Source organism: Anabrus simplex, chromosome 8, assembly GCF_040414725.1.
Source record: "Anabrus simplex isolate iqAnaSimp1 chromosome 8, ASM4041472v1, whole genome shotgun sequence".
In the NCBI taxonomy this organism is placed as follows: domain Eukaryota; kingdom Metazoa; phylum Arthropoda; class Insecta; order Orthoptera; family Tettigoniidae; genus Anabrus; species Anabrus simplex.
Window position 1 is genome coordinate 198,368,068 of NC_090272.1, and position 20,497 is coordinate 198,388,564.

General features: G+C 37.5%; 1 long non-coding RNA gene across 1 annotated transcript in view; it reads left to right on the forward strand.

The window, feature by feature from the left end:
• Positions 1 to 11,284, forward strand: part of LOC136879411 (uncharacterized) — a 48,071-nt gene extending 36,787 nt beyond the window's left edge. The window contains exon 4 of the long non-coding RNA XR_010860914.2: positions 10,865 to 11,284. This is a non-coding gene — a long non-coding RNA (uncharacterized lncRNA). The remainder of the gene's footprint in view (positions 1 to 10,864) is intronic.
• Positions 11,285 to 20,497: the final 9,213 nt, after the last annotated feature.

The following is a 20,497-nucleotide window of genomic DNA, read 5'->3' on the forward strand; positions in this document are numbered from 1 at the left end:
TGCATCCTGGGAGCCATCTGGTGACAAATGAATGTACAATTTCCACTTCTGTGACATCTAAATTCAAACACCTCATTGTTTGAGAAGCCTTTCTCATGGTCAGTCAAGATTTTCTTCTGATGATGTAGAGCAAAGTTCTCTGCGAAACATAAAGAATTTCACCTTATTTTCTTGACACGGCATAAGCCCAAAGGCCTATATATCATGTCTATAAGTACGGGCCATGAAAACATCAACATTCCTCAAATTGTTTTGCACTTATTCACAAAACTTTTTATCTGGCGCATATACCTTAAATGCATGAGCCTGGATTAAAGTTATGTCTATTAGTGTCATATTTCTTTAGTGGATACAAATCTTTAGATGTGAGTGTTAATAAACAAATCACATTGTCTGTCACATGTTACAACGTTGGTTAGATACCTGATGGTAGTGCCCTGGAGTAAGCCTTTGGCGTCCATTTACAAGAATATTCAGTGAAATAGGATAATTAGGTCTAATGTTATGATTTTTGAAAATACTGAAAGCATGAAAAAACCCAGATTTTCCAGAAAAATCCATTACAAAGTATTACATTGGTCTGAGAAACCTTCTGCCTCATGTGATATACACTCTAATGCTGTATTCTGGTCTTCCTTCTTTTTCTCAGGTACCTCCTGGTTTTCTGCTGCCATGTGCTTTGTAGGCGATACTTTTTCTCTATAGCCAACTCCATATTGGCTTGAGTGCATTTAGCAATACTAACATGCAACTGCATCAGAGTTTTCAATTCTATATCTGGGCCAAAATTATAGTGGGAAATAACATCCATAATACAAGAATGCAATGTTTTCAGTCCGATATAACCATCTTTATGGTGTGTTCAACATCGTGCCATTAAAACTTTTCATTTTGCTATGGAAGCAATGCCTTAACATGGCAGATCTGTCAACTTGGTGTTCACTGGCTTCACAGCTTCAAGTACATGACCAGGGTAATCTGTTTTTAAGTTTATATTTATCCATTGTGCTAGATGCCACTGCTTTTTGTACAGAACACCAACTGCCTTCACCACTGGAGCATTTACCATGGAGCATTTCTTTGTTGCCTGAAGCAAAATGTACAGGGAAGACCATATAACTTCATTAATTTCTTCCACATTATTTGTAGTACTCTTCAGTGCCACTCCAAATTGTTGTTGTTTGAGTCATCAGTCCATAGACCTGTGTTATGCAGCTCTCCATGCCACCCTATCATGTGCTAACCTTTTCATTTCTACATAACTTTGCATCTTACATCTGCTCTAATCTGCTTATCATACTCATACCTTGGTCTACCCCTACTGTTCTTACCATCCACACTTCCTTCAAAAGCCAACAGAACAACTCCTTAGTGTCTTAAGATGTGTCCTATCATTCTATCTCTTCTTGTCAAATTTAGTCAAATCGATCTCTCACCAATTCGATTTATCTCTTAATTCGTGGTTCAATCTATCCATCTCACCTTCAGCATTTTTACATAATACCACATTTCAAAAGCTTCTATTCTCTTTCTTTCTGAACTAGTTATCACCCATGTTTCACTTCCATACAATGCCATGTTCCAGGTGAATGTCGTCAAAAACTTATAATTCCTATATCAATGTTCAAAGTGAGCAAATTCCTTTTCTTTGCCAAGGCCTTCCTTGCTTGTGCTAGTCTGGATTTTATGTCCTCCTTACTTCTGCCATCATTTGTTATTTTACTACTGAAGAAACAATATTCGCCTACATCTTTTAAGACTTCATGTTCTAATCTAATCAATCACTCACGACTGATCTGCATTTAGGGCAGTCACCCAGGTGGCAGATTCCCTATCTGTTGTTTTCCTAGCCTTTTCTTATATGATTCCAAAGAAATGGGAAATGTATTGAACATCTCCCTTGGTAAGTTATTCCAATCCCTAACTCCTCTTCCTATAAACAAATAGTTGCCTCAATTTGTCCTCTTGAATTCCAATTTTATCTTCATATTGTGATCTTTCCTACTTTTAACGACACCGCCCAAACTTATTCGTCTACTGATGTCCTCCCACGCAATCTCTCCACTGACAGCTTGGAACATACCACTTATGGAAAATTCTAAATTCCCATGGAGAGAATTAGATATTTTTCACCCATAGAGCATGTCAAAAACATATCAGATGTAAGGCTTTTCAGGCGTTTGCTCTATTAACCAGCGTTTCGTCTTAGGTCTGGCACTAGACTCATCAGAGTGGGATGTGTCAGACCCTACCCACTGATGCTGGGGTGTATGCAGGTGAACTTATCAGAAGCCCTTAAAAGAGGCACAGTCTGATAACTACATACAGGAGATAAATCTCAACAGTGGAATTATTGCCCGCCGAGCAAATCCGAATGGAAAATTCTGAATTCCCATGGAGGGAATTAGATATTTTTCACCAATAGAGCATGTCAGAAATGTGAAAAACATATTAGGTATACTGCTTTTCCGGCGTTTGCTCTATTAACCAGCTTTTTGTCTTAGGTCTGATGCTAGACTCATCAGAGTGGGATGTGTCAGACCCTACCCACTGACGCTGGGGTGTATGCAGGTGAACTTATCAGATCTTATCCAACTTTATCTTCATATTGCGATCTTTCCTTCTTTTAAAGACACCACCCAAACTTATTTGTCTACTGATGTCCTCCCACGCAATCTCTCCACTGACAGCTTGGAACATACCACTTATGGAAAATTCTAAATTCCCATGGAGGGAATTAGATATTTTTCATCAATGGAGCATGTCAAAAATGTCAAAAACATATCAGATGTAAGGCATTGTGGAGATTTATCTCCCATATTCAGATATCAGACTGTGCCTCTTATAAGGGCTTCTGATAAGTTCACCTGCATCCACCCCAGCGTCAGTGGGTAGGATCTGACGCATCCCACTCTGACGAGTCTAGTGTCAGACCTAAGACAAAACAGTGGTCAATAGAGCAAATGCCTGAAAAGCCTTACATCTGATATGTTTTTGACACATACCGCTTATTACATAAAATAAATTTCATTGTAAAGTCCGTATGGTCGTACGTATACTTTAAGGTTAAGTCAATATTCCACCTATACAATACCAAAAGTTTATTGTCTAATTATTTAACATTATTTAAAATATGACGGGACATGTTTTTCATCTAACTTGTAGACATCATCAGCAACAACACTATGAACAAATACTATAAATCAGGTGTATATAAGTTGAATTGCAATCAATGTTCCGCGAGCTATATTGGGCAAACCGGTAGAGGCTTTTTGATCAGATATAAGGAACATGTCAACGCCACTAAAGATAGAAGGTACTCCGCCATGAGACTCATATGACAGAGTCCAATCATTTCTTCACTTCCATAGAACAGGACCTAAAAATTCTTTATTTTCATAATAAGGACAGTTTACTCAACATTTTAGAAAACATTGATATCAACATAGATAAAAAATGCAACCGCACTCTTAATTTGAATAAGATTTCTGAAACTACGAACGTAATTTTTGAGGCATTGCTCAACAGTTCCTATTTCGACAAACATTCAAACAAGCTTCCACGTGATTGCTCCCCGCCTATTGATTCCTACCTTCCCCTTCTTTCTCCTCACTCCGGCTCCCATCATACATGACCTCCATAGTTCGTCTTCAGTCAGCCACAATCATCCATGCTGAACTAATTACTCTTCAGAGGCGAGAATGCAAGTAATCAGATGTCCTCATTCTTCCCTTTCTTTCATTCTTATATCATAAGATACAAAAAAGCTTGCTAATTTCAATAATTACAATAGCCCTTATTCTTATTCTAGGGCCATCCACTGTATTTCTACATACATCATACGATCAGATATTCCACCTAATTTTTAATAAGAAATGTCAACTTTGCACCAATTAGACGATCTTTATATCATCTCTCTGGATTTCTTACACATGCTCATTGATAGTCTTTTTTCTACTAGAAATAACATTGTGCACCTAATTATCAGCTTTTACTGACGGACCTGAATACTGCATGTCAACAGCACCCTCAAGAAGAATTTTAATGCCAAGTATTACTGTATCATCTCATGTGTATAATTTTTAGTTTGTTCATCAATAACTTTTGAATGTTTGTGCTTGAAACAATCTAGAACAGCCTCACTATTTTAATTGACGTATTCGCCAACCCGATTTATTTCAATGTGTTATTCTGTCCTTGTCTTTTTGTGCTTTTTCTTGAATATTTTATGGCTGATGATGTCTACAAGTTAGACGAAACATGTCCTGTCATATTTTAAATAATGTTGTTTAAATAATTAGACAATAAACTTTTGGTATTGTAAAGGTGGAATATTGACTTAACCTTAAAGTATACATACCACTTAGTCGAGCAGCTCGTCTCCTTTCTCCCAAGTCCTCCCAGCCCAAACTTCGCAACATTTTTGTAATGTTACTCTTTTGTCAGAAATCGCCCAGAACAAATTGAGCTGCTTTTCTTTGGATTTTTTTCCAGTTCCTGAATCAAGTAATCCTGGTGAGGGTCCCATACACTGGAACCATACTCCAGCTGGGATCTCACCAGAGACAAATACGCTCTCTCCTTTACATCCTTACTACAACCCCTAAATACCCTCATAACCATGTGCAAAGATCTGTACCCTTTATTTACAATCATATTTATGTGATTACCCCAATGAAGATCTTTCCTTGTATTAATACCTAGGTATTTACAATGATTCCCAAAGGAAACTTTCACCCCATCAACGCAGTAATTAAAACTGAGAGGACTTTTTCTATTCGTGAAATTCACAACCCGACTTTTATCCCCGTTTATCATCATACCATTGCCTACTGTCCATCTCACAACATTATTGAGGTCATTTTGCAGTTGCTCACAATCTTGTAACTTATTTATTACTCTGTACAGAATAACATCATCTGCAAACAGCCTTATCTCTGATTCCACTTCTTTACACATATCATTGATATATATAAGAAAACATAAAGGTCCAATAATACTACCTAGAGAAATTCCCTTCTTAATTATTACAGGGACAGATAAAGCTTCACCTACTCTAATTCTCTGAGTTCTATTTTCTAGAAACAGAGCCACCCATCCAGTCACTCTTTTGTCAAGTCCAATTGAAATGAAAGTGAAATATTACGAATGACATAGGTGAGCAATATATAATACAAGTACACTAAACACGCTAAAAATTCTGGGTATAAAAGTACAAATGAGATGCTCTGTATTGTAGGTCAATTTCAGTATGATTTTAGACACATGGTGTGTCAGATGGAATTCAGTTGGGCCTAGTAATGCATAACGGTTGTGGACCGAGTACTATGGTACTAACAACGAACACAATATGACATAGCTGGTACCAGCTGAGCTGCACACAACCCCCGCGCGAGGTCCAATTTGTTTCCGCTATGAACTGAGAGTTCCAGCCATTAATATCACCATGCGCAGTGTCTATTTTCTTCTCAAGAAGAATTCTGAAACTTCATATTCAGTCCAGTCACCTAACTTTGTTTGACTGCACTCCATTACTTTTATTTTGGACTTGCTTAGTTTCATCTTGTACTTCTTATGCATGACTCTGTCCATACCATTCAGCAATTTCTCCAGATTTTCACACATAAAATAACAATATCATCTGCAAATCTCAAGGTTTTGATTCCTCTGCTTGGATTGTGATTCCCTTTCCAAATTCCTCTTTGATATCCTTTGCTGCCTGTTCTACATAAACTTTTATTTATAGTATGTGATGTTAGTTTGCCTTTACATCGCCCTCTACTATGACTACGCTATTAAGCCTTCCCAATACAGCAATATGAGCGATATGGGCCTAGTTCCCATTTTTACCACTGAGCGCTGCTTCGCTGGTATTGAAACACGATTGTTCATTACAGCACACGTAAAGTGCTTTGTATATTTCTGTTCAAATATATAGTGAATCACTCAATAAACATATTTGAATCACACCTTACACCTTAGTATAGAAATTCAGTGAAGAACGTACCCCTCTGCAGCGGAAAAACCGTACAAAATAATGTTAACGGTAGGTAGTAAATACTGTAGATAATAAATAATTTCACACACTTTTCTGCTTAAGTGTTTCGCATTCTCGCATTCAAATCTTTCAAAGATCTATGTTGTTTATGTGGCTATGTTATTTAATAATACAGGGATAGCACACTCGCAAATAACTTCACTCAATAACTATGAATGTCCGATTTCAGGACAACTGAAGTGAGGACAGTCACGCAACACAGGCACTAAAGTCACTCATAGACGCAACAGGATTTTTATCCACAAATGGTTGTGCTTCTAATACAAAATCATGAATAACTTTCAAAGTCCACACTGCCAAATCAGATAGGTACTGCAGCCTGCTGTTTTAATCTCTTTTATAAATCAAGTCCATTAGCACTGTTGAACACCTTGGTCTTGTCAAAAGAATTAAGCATCTTGTCCGGCTGCAATGTTGCTACATTGGTGCTACGGACACGTATGTCGAATCAACTTTTTATAGATAACATGTATTTGACAGTGGTACCTGCATTAAATAATCGTGCACATCTGTATACGAATGGTCTTGTAAATATTCTAGGGTTGTTAATTATTATTTCAGTTCCGAAAATATCTTTCTCGCGCCGCACATTCATTTTCTTAAACTTAGACGGCTCGATGTTTCTGCAAGTCAGAAAAATGAAGTCGGCCTCTGTGGTGTAGTGGTTAGTGGGATTAGCTGCCACCCCCCGGAGGCCCGGGTTTGATTCTCGGCCCTGCCGTGAAATTTGAAAAGTTGTACGAGGGCTGGAACGGGGTCCACTCAGCCTAAGGAGGTTAATTGAGTAGAGGTGGGTTCGATTCCCACCTCAGCCATCCTAGAAGTGGTTTTCTGTGGTTTCCCCACTTCTCCTCCAGGCAAATGCTGGGATGGTACCTAACTTAAGGCCACGTCCGCTTCCTTCCTTCTTCCTTGTCTATCCCTTCCAATCTTCCATCCCCCACCAAGGCCCCTATTCAGCACAGCAGGTGAGGCCTCCTGGGCGAGGTACTGGTCATACTCCCCAGTTGTATCCCCCGACCCAATGTCTCAGACACCAGGACACTGCCCTTGAGGCGGAAGAGGTGGGATCCCTCGCTGAGTCCGAGGAAAAAACCAACCCTGGATTGTAAGCAGATTAAGAAAGAAAGAAAGAAAGAAAGAAAGAAAGAAAGAAAGAAAGAAAAATGAACCGGTTTCACAGTTTCACTTGTTTGCATCTGATACAGTTCCTTGATAAAATCACCATTTATATCCTGGGAACCATCAAACATAGATTTTTTTAAAGTAAAGAATTCCTTACTTTTCAGAATGTGCCATTTGTTGTAAGCAAGAAGAGGCATTTGTCTATCAACAGGATGACAGATCTTTGGTTTAATGTGTTTGGAAGAAGACATTCTTCTTATCCTACTAACATTAGGCTTATGATTATGTTTTGAAGAAGACATTCTTCTTATCCTGCTAATATTAGGCTTATGATTATCACTCACAATGCGCAACACGAAAAAAACGCAAGCTTCGACTTCCTTTATTGTTTTGAGTGTTAAAGTACGTAGCTCCGTACCTAAAAGCCTTTTAAAGAAGAAAAAGTCTGCCGTAACCTTTATATAGTAGTCACAGCAGAAATTATAAAACAGAAAAGGTTATTGACTAGGGTAATTCGATTTGTACTTTCGCTTGCATGACAGTCACCTTGAGTAGTTTTTATTCTCTCAACATGGAATGAAGTATCTCTCTGTTGAAAGAAGGTGTCAAGTTTCTTGTCATATAACATCTGCTGTTCGATGGACTAACAACAATCAGAATCTCTCTGCTTCATTTAGGCACTGACTTTCTGCTAAGAGGCGCTCCTGTACTAAAAGTGTTATTCCAATCTCGTAGTTTATATCTCCTACGTAGCGTGAAGGTGTGGATTTATTCGGTGTGGTAAACATATCGTTTCGATGGTCTCGAATTGAAATTTGGCGAGAAATCCTTTCTTGAAATAACATTTAGCCGTTTATGACGTTGTTGCTCATTGAGAGGAAATTCATGAAACGAAATCCCACTTCGCGATCTGCTTTTCATCTTAGATTAGTGCACACAGCAGTATACAATAGTACGTACATACACGTTAAGACGGTTCACGACCAAAGAAACAATCTAAATAAGGTAAACACAGGCTCAAATTACACCAGCACTCTTAGCAATGATCACTGAGCGTGTCTCGTCATGCAGACTAATGCCAGCTTGTCAGCGCTCCAAGCGCCTGAACTGGTAACTACGCCGTGTTCGCTCGTTTACATGTGTAACTGAGCGAATGAGAAGGCGTATTAGCGCAGTCATAGTAGATAGCGATGGCCTTTAGCACCTAACATTTTTCCTTTCCTGTGAAGGTCTTTTCCAACTCACTTTTGGTACTATTACTGAGACTAGGGCATGTGTTAGGTAGTATTTTAGTGATGCTTCTGTCGATACAATGCTTTTTGTATCAGTTATTAAAACGATGAAGAATAATAAGTTGATTTCTAATCCTGTTTAATCCTGTTCACTCCAGTTTTTAAATACCTTTACCCTTGTATGGGTCCACTTCAACTTCTGCCTTGTAGCTCATGGAATCTCCACCACCAAGGTACCGAATATATCCCGAGCTTCTACTTTTCTTTGATTGCTGTGTGTGGACTCAATAGGCCTACTGTCTTACTTTGTGACTGAATATTCAGCATTCTGGGCTCCTATACATGGGCATCTGGGTTAGATTTCCAGCTGAGTCTTGGGATTTTAATTGCATGTTGTTAAATCCTGTCACAGGAGAGTTGGATGTTTGCTCTATTCCCAATATTCCTGCAGCTCACACACTACTGATTATATTTTCTACACTACACCTGTGTACTCAGGATAGATACTGCCCACCCTCCTTGGAGGATCTGCCTTAAAATGGCAGCTGCGCTAGTTGTACTGGTTATGCTATATTGTAGTACTTCTTTATGTGCTCCAGAATACAGTCCTCTCTTCATTTAATAATACAAAATTCATAAATTTATGAATTCTTGTTTGCCTAATAAATATTTTATTAGCAGGTCCAGCAGTGTGCAATTAAAAGTAATGGCAAGAGTGCACTACCTTGATTCAAACCATTCTTCTGTTCTAGCCAGTCTATTTTCTCTCCTACTTTCACACAACTTACATTCCATGGGTACATCTCCATTACCCTCCATATAGTCTTTTTCCCAGTTTCTTTGTTATTCGTGACCTTCCATATATTGCTTCTGCATACCCTGTGATATGCTTTTTCAGTCCCCAAGAAGGTCATCTCCATATTATTAATGCTGCCTTATGGCAAAAGTTGGAACTATTGTGAACCTTCCTGGTCTGAAACGATACTGTTCTTCTCTCAGTCCTCCTCCTACTTCAGTTCAAATCCATCTCTCCAGAATCTTTTCTAACATCTTGTCACAATGATACATTAGAATGTCTCCCTGATCATTTTTGCACTTTCCTCTACTTCCTTTCTTGACTAGACTTACTTGACGTATCTCCTGTAGTTCCTTTAGGAGCTTATGGCTTCAATGAATTTTCACCAATGGACTCTGCTCCAGGCCATCTGATGAAGGTCTCCCAAGGTCTTCCCTGCCTCACTTGCCTCCTCTAGTATAGACCTCTTCCAGATCTGCCAAGGTTGACCTCAATTTCATTGTCCCTGAAGGTTCCAATCCAGGGCTAGCTTCTCAATGCCTTCATCCTGCATTGTCAACGTGTGTCCTATCCACCTTCACTTCCATTATTTGATCTGGTTTCCAATAGGTTTTTTTCCAGTCACTTCCCATAGATCTTCATTTTTGATCATCTCTGGCCTATGAATGTTTAGGATCCTGCACAATTACTGGTTTCCGAATGTTTGGAGCATCTTGGTGAGTCCCATAGTAACTTTCCAGGTCTTGCATGCATAAAGGAGGACAGACTTGACATTACTGTTGAAGATCCTACAATTTTGTTATTTGAGATCTTGTATGGTTTCTTCACAAATGGTAGAGCTACTCAAAAATGCCATTGGCCTTCCTTTTATTATTTTGACCATTTCAATCTGTTTTAGTCCATATTGACTTTTAGGTAATAATCATAACTCTGAAAATAAACAGGGGATGTTATGGGTCTACCTTGTCATTACTAGTAAAAAACTATTTAATATATATATATTTTAATCTATCATACATGTTTTGAGAACACCATTACATTCTCTTCATCAGCGACAAAATATTCACAAAATATTTTGCGGTCTTGATCGAATTATATGCTACCACATAATATCAAGTATCTTGTAAATAAAAATACTAAACTCTTATAATTCATCATCAAATATCTTATAACATTCCATCTAATATCTTATTACACTCCACAAACAGAATTATAACTTTAAAAACCTGTATTGTAAATTTAAAAATCTTTAAAATTATATAAAAAAAATATCTTCCTCCTTAAAATATACTGTATATTGGAAAAATAAAATAAAATAAGAAACGTGTGTCAAAGACATGAATTTCTAGTACAGCTCCATTTGTATTCGTCTTGTGGTAAGTAACTTCTTAAAATGTTAAACAACTTGTGAACTAGGTTGTGGTCAAACCTTCTAGTACACATGTGACTGCCTGTTTGCAAATCAGATAACAATAATTACAGCTGACCATGAGTCATAAACAGATGTGATCTTGTCTCATAGAACATCCGAGCCAGTTTGTGGTACTTAACTCCTTCTGTACACGTGCAGCTGCTTGCTTACTTAAGTATTAAGTTAATTGAATGGTAACTAGTTTCAGTAACCAACATAAATTATCTTAATTTGATTTACAGGAAAAGAAAGATGATGTGGACATGGAAGAGCCAAGCTTTAATCCAGTTGTTATACTGCAGGAGGGGCCCGAGTGAGTATTCAGTGTGACAGATGTAAGAAATTTGATAAAATTATCAGCAAGTGAGTTGTTCTTAGAATAGAATAATTTAGAAACGAAAAAGAGACCAGTTACTTGTTAGAAAGATTATACTTGTCATTATAACCTGTGTATACCAAAAATCATTTTAGAACTTTAAATGGGTATTACAGTAGAGCATTGGTTCTCTAATTGATGTTCAGCCCTGTTCAGAGTACTGATTCATTTGGATTTATTAACATAGAGCAAAAATGACACAAAACTAATTTTAATTAGATACTGTATGCAACATCCCCTAACAATTATGGTAAATGACGTTCGGCTAGTAAACGTCATAGGGAAGTGCGCACTCCAGAAAAGGTAAAAGTAGAGCAAACTGACAGAACAGTCAGGCGATAATACATCAAGCAAACAAGGGAGAGTACTGGAACCCACCCATAATAAAAAAAATAAAGAGGTAAGGATCCCGAAGGAACAGCTAAGGCATACACCAAAAAACGACACCAAGATTTTCAAAAATTTAAAATAAAATTATAATTTGATAAATAATATTTACATTGAAATAAAATTTGAAAAATTAATAAACTTTGATAACATAATAAAGAAGAGAAATTTGCAAAGAAAAAAATAAGTAGGAAACAGAATTAATATTTAGTACAAGTCGTCTTTGAGACAGTAAGGAGTGCGGATGTGCTGAGTAGTGCGCGGAGCAGCAGAACAATGGGTAACACGTTGACTCAGTACAGGATAGCGATTGGGAGATGGAACGGCATAAAGGGAAACAAAATGGAGACAAGAATGGAGCTGAAAGGTGAAAAAAGAAGGATGGTGGCTACTCTACTGGTGGCGGCGGTGGTGATGGTGCTATTGATAATAGGAGGGGTGGAAATTAATCCTGGCCCAGGACCAGTGGGTTTCATTGGATGGGAAGAATTTGAAGCAATAAGAGAGATGATAAGAGAGGCTTGTCAGACAGAACAAATAAAGGAAATGTTTAGAGAGCTATCCAAGGACTTTATGGACCTAAAGTCGAGTATTAAGGAAGACGTAAAGAAGATATTAGAAGAGGAAGGATGTAATAAAGACGAGTTGGACGTGTTGAAACAGAAAGTAAGAAGTTTGGAGCGGGACCTGAGAGAAACTAAGAAACTAGTAGAGAGGGGTGTGCAAGATAGTGTGAGAAAAAATATTTTTATATATGGTGTCCAAGAAGAAGAAAAAGAAACAAAAGTGGAACTAGTATATAAAGTGGTTGAAGTGATACAGAATAGAATGAAAATCAATTTTAGTGAAGTAGATATAGACGATGTGCAACGTGTGGGGAAAATGAAGGGAAGAAGGCCAATCAGAGTGAAATTATTATCCACACTGATGGCCGACATTGTGATAAGAAATTCGAGCAATCTAAAAGGTGAGAAAGTGTGGATACGAAGGCAGATGAACAGAGAAAACATCGAGAAGAACAGGATCCTAAACAGACACTTAAAAGACGCAGAAAAAAACAAGGCCTCAAAGCATATGTCAGAGGACAACAATTGGTGGTTGGAGATGGAAGATGGAATCATATATGGGGAGTAAACCAGCTAAAAAAACTTGATGAGGAATACCAACAACAACAGAAGGAGTCCGGGACGGCAGAGGGAGCAGCAAGGAAGAGCACTAGGAGAAGTGGTAGTGACGTAGTGGAGAGTGATATTACGGAAGTGAGCGAAGTCCACACCATATCCGGTGCAGAAAGTAGAGAACTACTGACCAGCAGAGCCAGCAAACAGATGGTCGAGACTGCAGAGACCTTGAAGAGTCAGCGCAGTGTAGAGATGGAGGAAACAAGTAATGTGTCACAAGTGGTGCAGAGCGAAATGAAAAGTGCAATTGAAGACAATAGGAGACAGGGTAAGGATTCATCCTCACTGAATAAAAGGAATACAGAAAATAAAATAGAGAGAAGGCAGGTATTAAGTAAGGAAAGATCATTAAGTTTGAAGGATTTATGGGGAAAGAAAAAAGGCGTAGGCACGGAGAAAGGGAAGGAGGATAAGAAGAATGAAGGAGGGGATAGAGATGGAGAAGACTTGCAAGAAAGAGTGACAAGGAGTAGGGGTGGAAGTGGAGAAGTACAGAAGCAGAGAGGGGGAGGGAAAAAATAACTAGAGATGACAATAGGGTTGTGGAATATTGAGGGGTTGATGGGGAAACTAGGAAATAAAGAAATAGAGAAATTAGTCAAAGAGTTTGAGATCATTGCCCTAATAGAGACTTGGCTAGGGAAAGGGATAGAAATCGAATGGGGTGGGTCTAGAGTAGTCAACGTCACAAAGAAAAAAATAGGGAGGATGGGAAGGAATCCGGGAGGGATAACAGTCTTAATAAAAAATGAGATAGTAGGGAGAGTAGAGAGAATACAGAATGAGGTAGAAGGGGTGGTGTGGTTTAGAGTTAAAATGGGAAGGGAAGAGAAGGAGGCAATCTTAGCTCTCTTGTACAACCATCCTAAGGATTCAGTTTATACGAATAAATTTTTTTTTTTAAGATCTGATTGAAGAAATAAATAAAATTAAAGATACATATGTGGAAGATGGAATGATACTAATAGGAGATTAGAATGCAAGAGTGAGCAGTAGGGTACCGAATTATGGGAGGGAGGATACTGAAGTGAGAGGGTACAAAAGAAACAGTAAAGACAAAGAGATAAATAGTAATGGTGTAAAGTTGCTAGAGCTATGTGCTATCGAAAAATTATATATTTTAAATGGATGGATGAAGGGAGACACTACGGGAGAATTGACATTCATCACATCGAAGGGAGGGAGTGTGGTAGATGTAGGAGTAAGCTCGGAAACAGCTTTAAGGAAAATAATAAGTTTCGAGGTGGTAGAATGTGGGTCAACAGATCACATGCCCATTAGGATAAAATTAAGAGAGGAAAATGGTGAAGTAAAGAGAGGGTTAGGAAATAGGAAGAGGCATAAAGAGAGATGGAAGTATATTTGGAATGAAACTACGATTTAGAAATTGAGATTGGAGTTAAGTGAGAGGGGAGATAGTATAAGAGTAGAAGCTGAAAGAGTGCTGGAAGAAGAGGACATAGATAAAGCTTTAAAAATAATACAGCACCCTGTATGGGAGGTGGGAAAGAAAGTAAAGATAAGGGAAGAGGGAGACAAAAACACAGCCTCGGGATGGTTTGATGAAGATTGTAAGAGGGAACGTGAGATAGTTATGTCAGCACTAGCAGAGTTTAAGAAAGGAGGGAAACAAGAAAAAAGAGAGGAATATTGTAAATTAAGAAGAGAATACAAGAAGCTACTGAATGAGAATAAGAAATGCTGGAGAGAGACAGAAGCAGAAAGAGTGAACAGATATTGCAAAGAGAAAAGATTTGAGAGGATATGGGAAACCATAAACAAACTTAAGAGAACTAGACCTACGGGGAAGGGAACAAGCATAGAAGAAAACGAGTGGGTAGGATATTTTGCAGGTCTTTTGAGTGGGAGAGGAGACTGGCATGGGGAAAAAAGTAGGACATTTATCCAAAGAGATTTGCAAGTAGGAGTACAGTTACTAGATGGGGAAATAACAATCAAAGAAGTAATTAGTGTGTTAAATAAAATAAAAATGAAAGTAGCAGGTGGGGCGAATGGTATTACCAACAGAGTATGGAAGGAAGTAGGGACAAACGAATCGATGTTGAAGGTGATGGTAAATTTTTTTAACAAGATATGGGAATCGGCAAAATTTCCTAGTGAATGGAGAAAAGGAGTATTATGTCCTACATACAAGAATAAAGGGAGTCGAAGTGATCCTAATAACTACAGAGGAATAACACTCCTTGACTCGTTATCGAAGGTATACACAGGACTTTTAGCCAATAGGATTTTAAATTGGGCAGAGAAGTATGGAAGGATTTCGGAGTATCAAAATGGGTTTAGAAAAGAGTGAAATTCTGTGGATAATATATGGATTTTGGATACCTTAATTATGAAATATGTCAAGATAGCAGGGATGAGATTATATGTAGCAGCAATAGATTTGGAGAAAGCCTTCGATACAGTGAATAGGGAGGCGTTGTTTACTAGGTTAAGGGATATTGGGCTATCAAGGAAACTGAGAATGGCAATAGAAGGAATATAAGAGGAAGTAATGGTGATGATTAAATTACAAGGGGGTGAATTGAGTAAGTGTATTGAATCCAAGAGGGGTGTAAGACAAGGCTGTAAACTGTCACCGATATTATTTTTATTGTTTATAAACAATATATTAGACGGTCATGGAGGCGAGGACTGGCATTGTCCTTGGATAAACAAACGGGAAATATCGGGACTGCTATTTGCAGATGATTTATTAATTTTGGCACTAACAGCAAGGAGGTTGAGAAAAGGGCTAGCAGAGGTGGTGGAATATACAAAAAGATGGGCACTTAGAATAAATATACAGAAGACACAGATAATGGTATGCAGGAAAAGGAAAGGCAAGAAAGGAAATATAAATTTTGGATAGTAGAACAAGAAGAAATCAGTCCAGAAAAAAAAAATTGAGTATTTAGGAGTGATAATTAGTAGCAATGGAACATGGAAAGATCAGACCAAAACAGCTAAATTAAAAGGGAGAGAAGCACTGGCTATAGTGGGGGTATTGGAGAATAAATTCCCTGATATTAAATACAAAATTCAGAGAATGGTTTTCCAATCAATGGTTAAAGGAAAAATGTTATATGGGGTAGAAGTGTGGGGATTGGAGGAGAATAGAAATGACCGGGTTGTGGCAAAATTTAGTAAGATTATGATAGGGGTTCCTAACTGTACTGCTAATGTGGGGACTAGATTAGTTTGTAAAGAATCGATAGATATTACTATAGCAAAGAGGATAATGAAATATTGGATGAGATAGGAAGAAGGAAAAGGAGGAGATTGAATACAAGAGGTGTATAGGTTCCCGAAAAGTATGAAGAACGAAGAGTACTGGGTGAATAATTGCAAAAACAAATTATGAAGGATAGGATTAGAAGAATGGTGGGAAAGATGGGGAGAGAGGAAAGATTGGGTATTGAGAAAGGTAGAAAAGAGAGTGGCTGATATAGAAAGACAGAATTTAATAATGGAATGTAGGGAAAGAGACTCATTATCAGTATTAAACAAATTAGTAGAAATTACGAACCCAAGAACCGAATTTGAGGGTAGAAGGGGTAAAAGAGGACTATACTGGTGGGTTATGGGAATCCCAAATAATTTAGGATGAATAGGTCGAGAAAAGAAGGATAGATGTATCTTATGTGGAGAGGGATGGTCAGATATGCATATATTTTACTAAATGTAGTGAATTAGAAGAGATAAAAATGAAAGTGTTGAAGAAGAAGGAGATAGAAAAAGTAGAAAAGGGTCACAAGATGACGACATGGTTATGCAGAGAATGGGAAAGAGGAACAAATATATCAAAATATTTAAATTTGGTTAGAGCTAGGTTTGTAAAGAAATTAAGTGAACAATAGGAAGGTGTTATGTTCCAGATAATGAGTGCCGAAAGAAAAGGATTGTACTATAGTGTTGGAAATAATGATATTTAGGCTAAGTGACGCAGATTTAAAAAAAAATTGTGATTAATAGTTCTAGGACAAACGGATGAAAATAAGAAAGAAGTGTGCTAACTACAATGGGTATGTATAGAAATGTGTAATAGTGAGTGGTTTTTTAAACTAAGTGATGCAAATATGAGGAAAAAACTATGATGAGTAAGATAACTGTTGATATGTGGCCAATTTCAGTAAAAAAAGTGAAATAGATTAACATTAGATCATAGTGGATAGAAAAAATTAAGCAGGGTAAACAGGTGTATTGAAATTGGTAATTTAAAGAAATGTGTAAATAATTAGTGGGTTAAAAAAAATCTAAAAGATATAAATAAGAGGAAAGATCGGTGAAGAATAAGGAAACTGTAAAACTGTTGACAGTCCAGTGTTCTTAAATGGTGTTAAAAAAAAACTCTAAGACATAGTGTTGACAATATAGTGGATATGTTATTATAAGGTAAATGAATAGGTGTACAATATAGTGGATAAGTTACTATAAGGTAGATGAATAGGTGTAAGCGAAGAAGAGAGATGAAAAGATTTGGAAAAGGGAGGGAGGGGGGAATATAAGGTGGAAGGATGGGTTGCAAAAGACCCATCCTTAGGTGAGTAAAACAAACATGTCCGCACATAGAGATAATGGAGAATCAAGATGGGAGCAGGCAATGTGTTTTATGACGACTCAGATTACTAGGCAGGACAATAGATAAGAGCATGACGAATCGCATGACGGTCAGGTATCCTCCTCGGCGATTCGTCAAGCAAAGAATGGGAGGGAAACACGTTGCCATAGAGGTTTAGGTGGGGATATCATCTGACCCACGGGTGTGGCTGATAGTGGTGTCATGGGTGGAAGGGGTTCCCTCACTACAAGGGGATACCACGAACAGCCAGTTGTCTTTTTTTCTTTTGTTAGTTAGTTGTAGTAGTAAAATATTAGTTTTAGTGTAGGGTGGTGCTGCTTATGGTCTGGAAATCCACCTCTGCAGCGCCACCATACAAGTTAGAATTTGGAGTAAGTAGTTTTATAGAGTTAAGTAGTTTTAAGGGTTAAATAGTAGATATTGCTTGTTTAGTGTAGGGTGGCACAGCCCAAGGTCTGGTGATGCGCCTGGGGGACACCACCAAATTTGTTAGGGTAGGTAGTTAGTAGTTTTAAGAGACATAGATTAGATATTGTTTGTCTAAAGTTTGTTTTTGTTTCTGTGTGTTTTGTTGTCTTTATTGCCTGTAAGCCAATGGTGTATACTAGGGTGGGCAATAAAGAGATGTTCTATTCTATTCTAACACTTAGTAAATAAATACTTTAAATAAGCTTAGTTAAGTAGTAAATAGGACTAGTTTATCACACAAAATATCCTGTTACACCAGCCTATACTAAACCTCACAAAAAATTAACATACAGAAATGGAATTAAAATTTAAACAAAGAGAAAATGGGTTGGATGGCATATAGAGGGCTTTTGACACCACCCAGTGGAGGATCATTCCCACAATACCCATAGTGATGTTGGTCCACAAACCCATCATATTAAATACAAAACAGTACATAAACGCAGGCCATAATATCCACACAAGACTGCACAGAATCGAGAATATTATCCCAAATAATTAATTTTTAAAATTACAAAGCCATAATAGGCATGGAAATTAACAAATGCACAACCCAATATAAATGATAGAATGAAGTAGTACTCACAACCACAAGAAAATAAACACACAATCTTGCCTCAAGACAAAAAACAGTCCATTATTTATATTCACAACGGCACACACAAGTTGACGCTATTCCAGACAAGACAATAATGAATTAATAATCAATTACGTAACTGCCAGGCACGAAGAGATAAGCAACAACAATAGGAAGAATAGATAAGAACCACTCACACTAGGGCTGTCCAAAAACCCTCGATTAAAACCCGAGAAGTAACAATTTACTTTACATGTACATTATTGAAATAAATGCAGATTTACCAAAAATAATTAGGACACTAATCTCATAAAATGTCCGCAGTAGAGATGAAAACAAAGCATTCCAACCCAAATTATATATTCCCCAAGAGAAATTAAAATTTACAAACTTACAATGATAATAATAATAATAATAATAATAATAATAATGAAATTTAAAAAAGGTAGACATTAGTATAAGCATAGTGTTAGGTCAAACACGGGCACAAGCAGGCCAAAATACACGAAAGGATGCACGAATCACATATAAGAGAATTACAACCAAAAGTAAACACGAATATGTGAACACAATAGAGCAACGATAGCGATAATATATAACATTAAAGTTTCAAAAGGTAACCACACACGCATCCAGGAGATAGCACAGAAAAACACCCACAAATACACAGAAAAATAGAATTAATCCAAGGGAAAAACAAATGTAAATCAAGACAACGAAGAATTTAGAACGTTACCTAAGCATGACAATAGGCTTCCGTTACACACGACACACACTTGGAGCAAGACGCCATAGCACAAAACTGAGACATCATATTAGAACACAATAAACACAGGAACCAAAATATAACTACATCACACCAGGAAAATAATATAAGCTTAAAGAAATCATTAAAGGCGTACTTACACTGAAGCCAGTTTTGCCTAGGTAACTTACTGGTGTTTGGCCTAACGCTACTACACCCGCAAGTAAAAGATAAAATAAAATACTACATATTTACATTCCAAAAATAATTATAACATGAGAATGTTTAAAAAACAATTCACTTGCTAGGATACATATATTTTCACTCAGCCTACACTGGTAGGTAGGTCCATTGTTTTAGGAACTACTAAGCACTCCATTGCTGCAGAACCAACCATTTCCAATCAAACCGACCCGTCAATAGAAACACTCCACTATATGCCACGCGCGGCGACACTGTTTAGCATAGGTACATGCTCTGGTGAGCACAGCCAGAACACAAATTGCAGTTCCAATGGATGCACACAGATGGCGTAGGAGTTCATGTTGCTGTCCACAGTACGTTCATACCCACTAGAGATAATAACTTAGAGTATAACTGCGACGAAAACGTCCCTATCGCCACATATAGAATGAGTAGTTGACATGTAGACTAAATGTTCCGTGTGCCCATGCACTAAAATTATCAGAGTCCACCAGATACGTAGTTTTACCATACAGTTCGTCAAATAGCGTATGATTCCAATCTCACATGGTTATTGTAATATCACAGCTCGGTGTACAGGTACCAGGCCAAGAATGCAGAGTTCAGTAGCAGAAGGTATAAATCACAAAGGAGAGCTGTGCCAATAGAAATGACGTTTAAATATATGTCGCTTAGACAGTTCATTGTCCAAATTATATATATTACATGATTAATGCTATATGTATTAACTTTCTAAAGATTTGAATCGGCCTACATACTGTAGTACAAACAAAAGTAGAGAGGAAAATATCTTTGATCGTAAAAAGTAAATTTTATTGAGCAATGTGTTTGTTAGTCATGTCTTCATCTTCACTGATTGGATTGGTAGAGGGAGAGGTGTAAGGGGTTTGGGTTCTTTCCACTTTCCTTCGATGGAGATCCAGCCATCCCCACTCTATCGTACAGCATAGGGAACCAGAGTCAAGAGGGCTAAGAATGAACCATGCCATAATGTTTTCAAATGCACTCCTTAAAATTGAGGGTTTAAGTTCAGATAATCGATGGTTAGCTTATTAATGCTCTACAATACCTACAATATGAATGACAGTGTTCATTCTGCTTTTGCTCTGATACAGCAAAACAGGCATGATAATTGAGTGATACACTGATAAATTTGTGTATGCTCTTCCTTCTTCAAGTTACTGTGGATCGTTTTTTGAGAACTAAATTTTTGATTCTGAATTAATCAAGTATGGTCGATTAAAGGGTTGCCCATTTGGTCGTCAGGTGTATTGAACCTATCTTTCATATTTTTCTGGACAATCTAGATTCTCCATCTGAAATAGGAAAGGAGCACATCAAGGTAGTTTCATAAA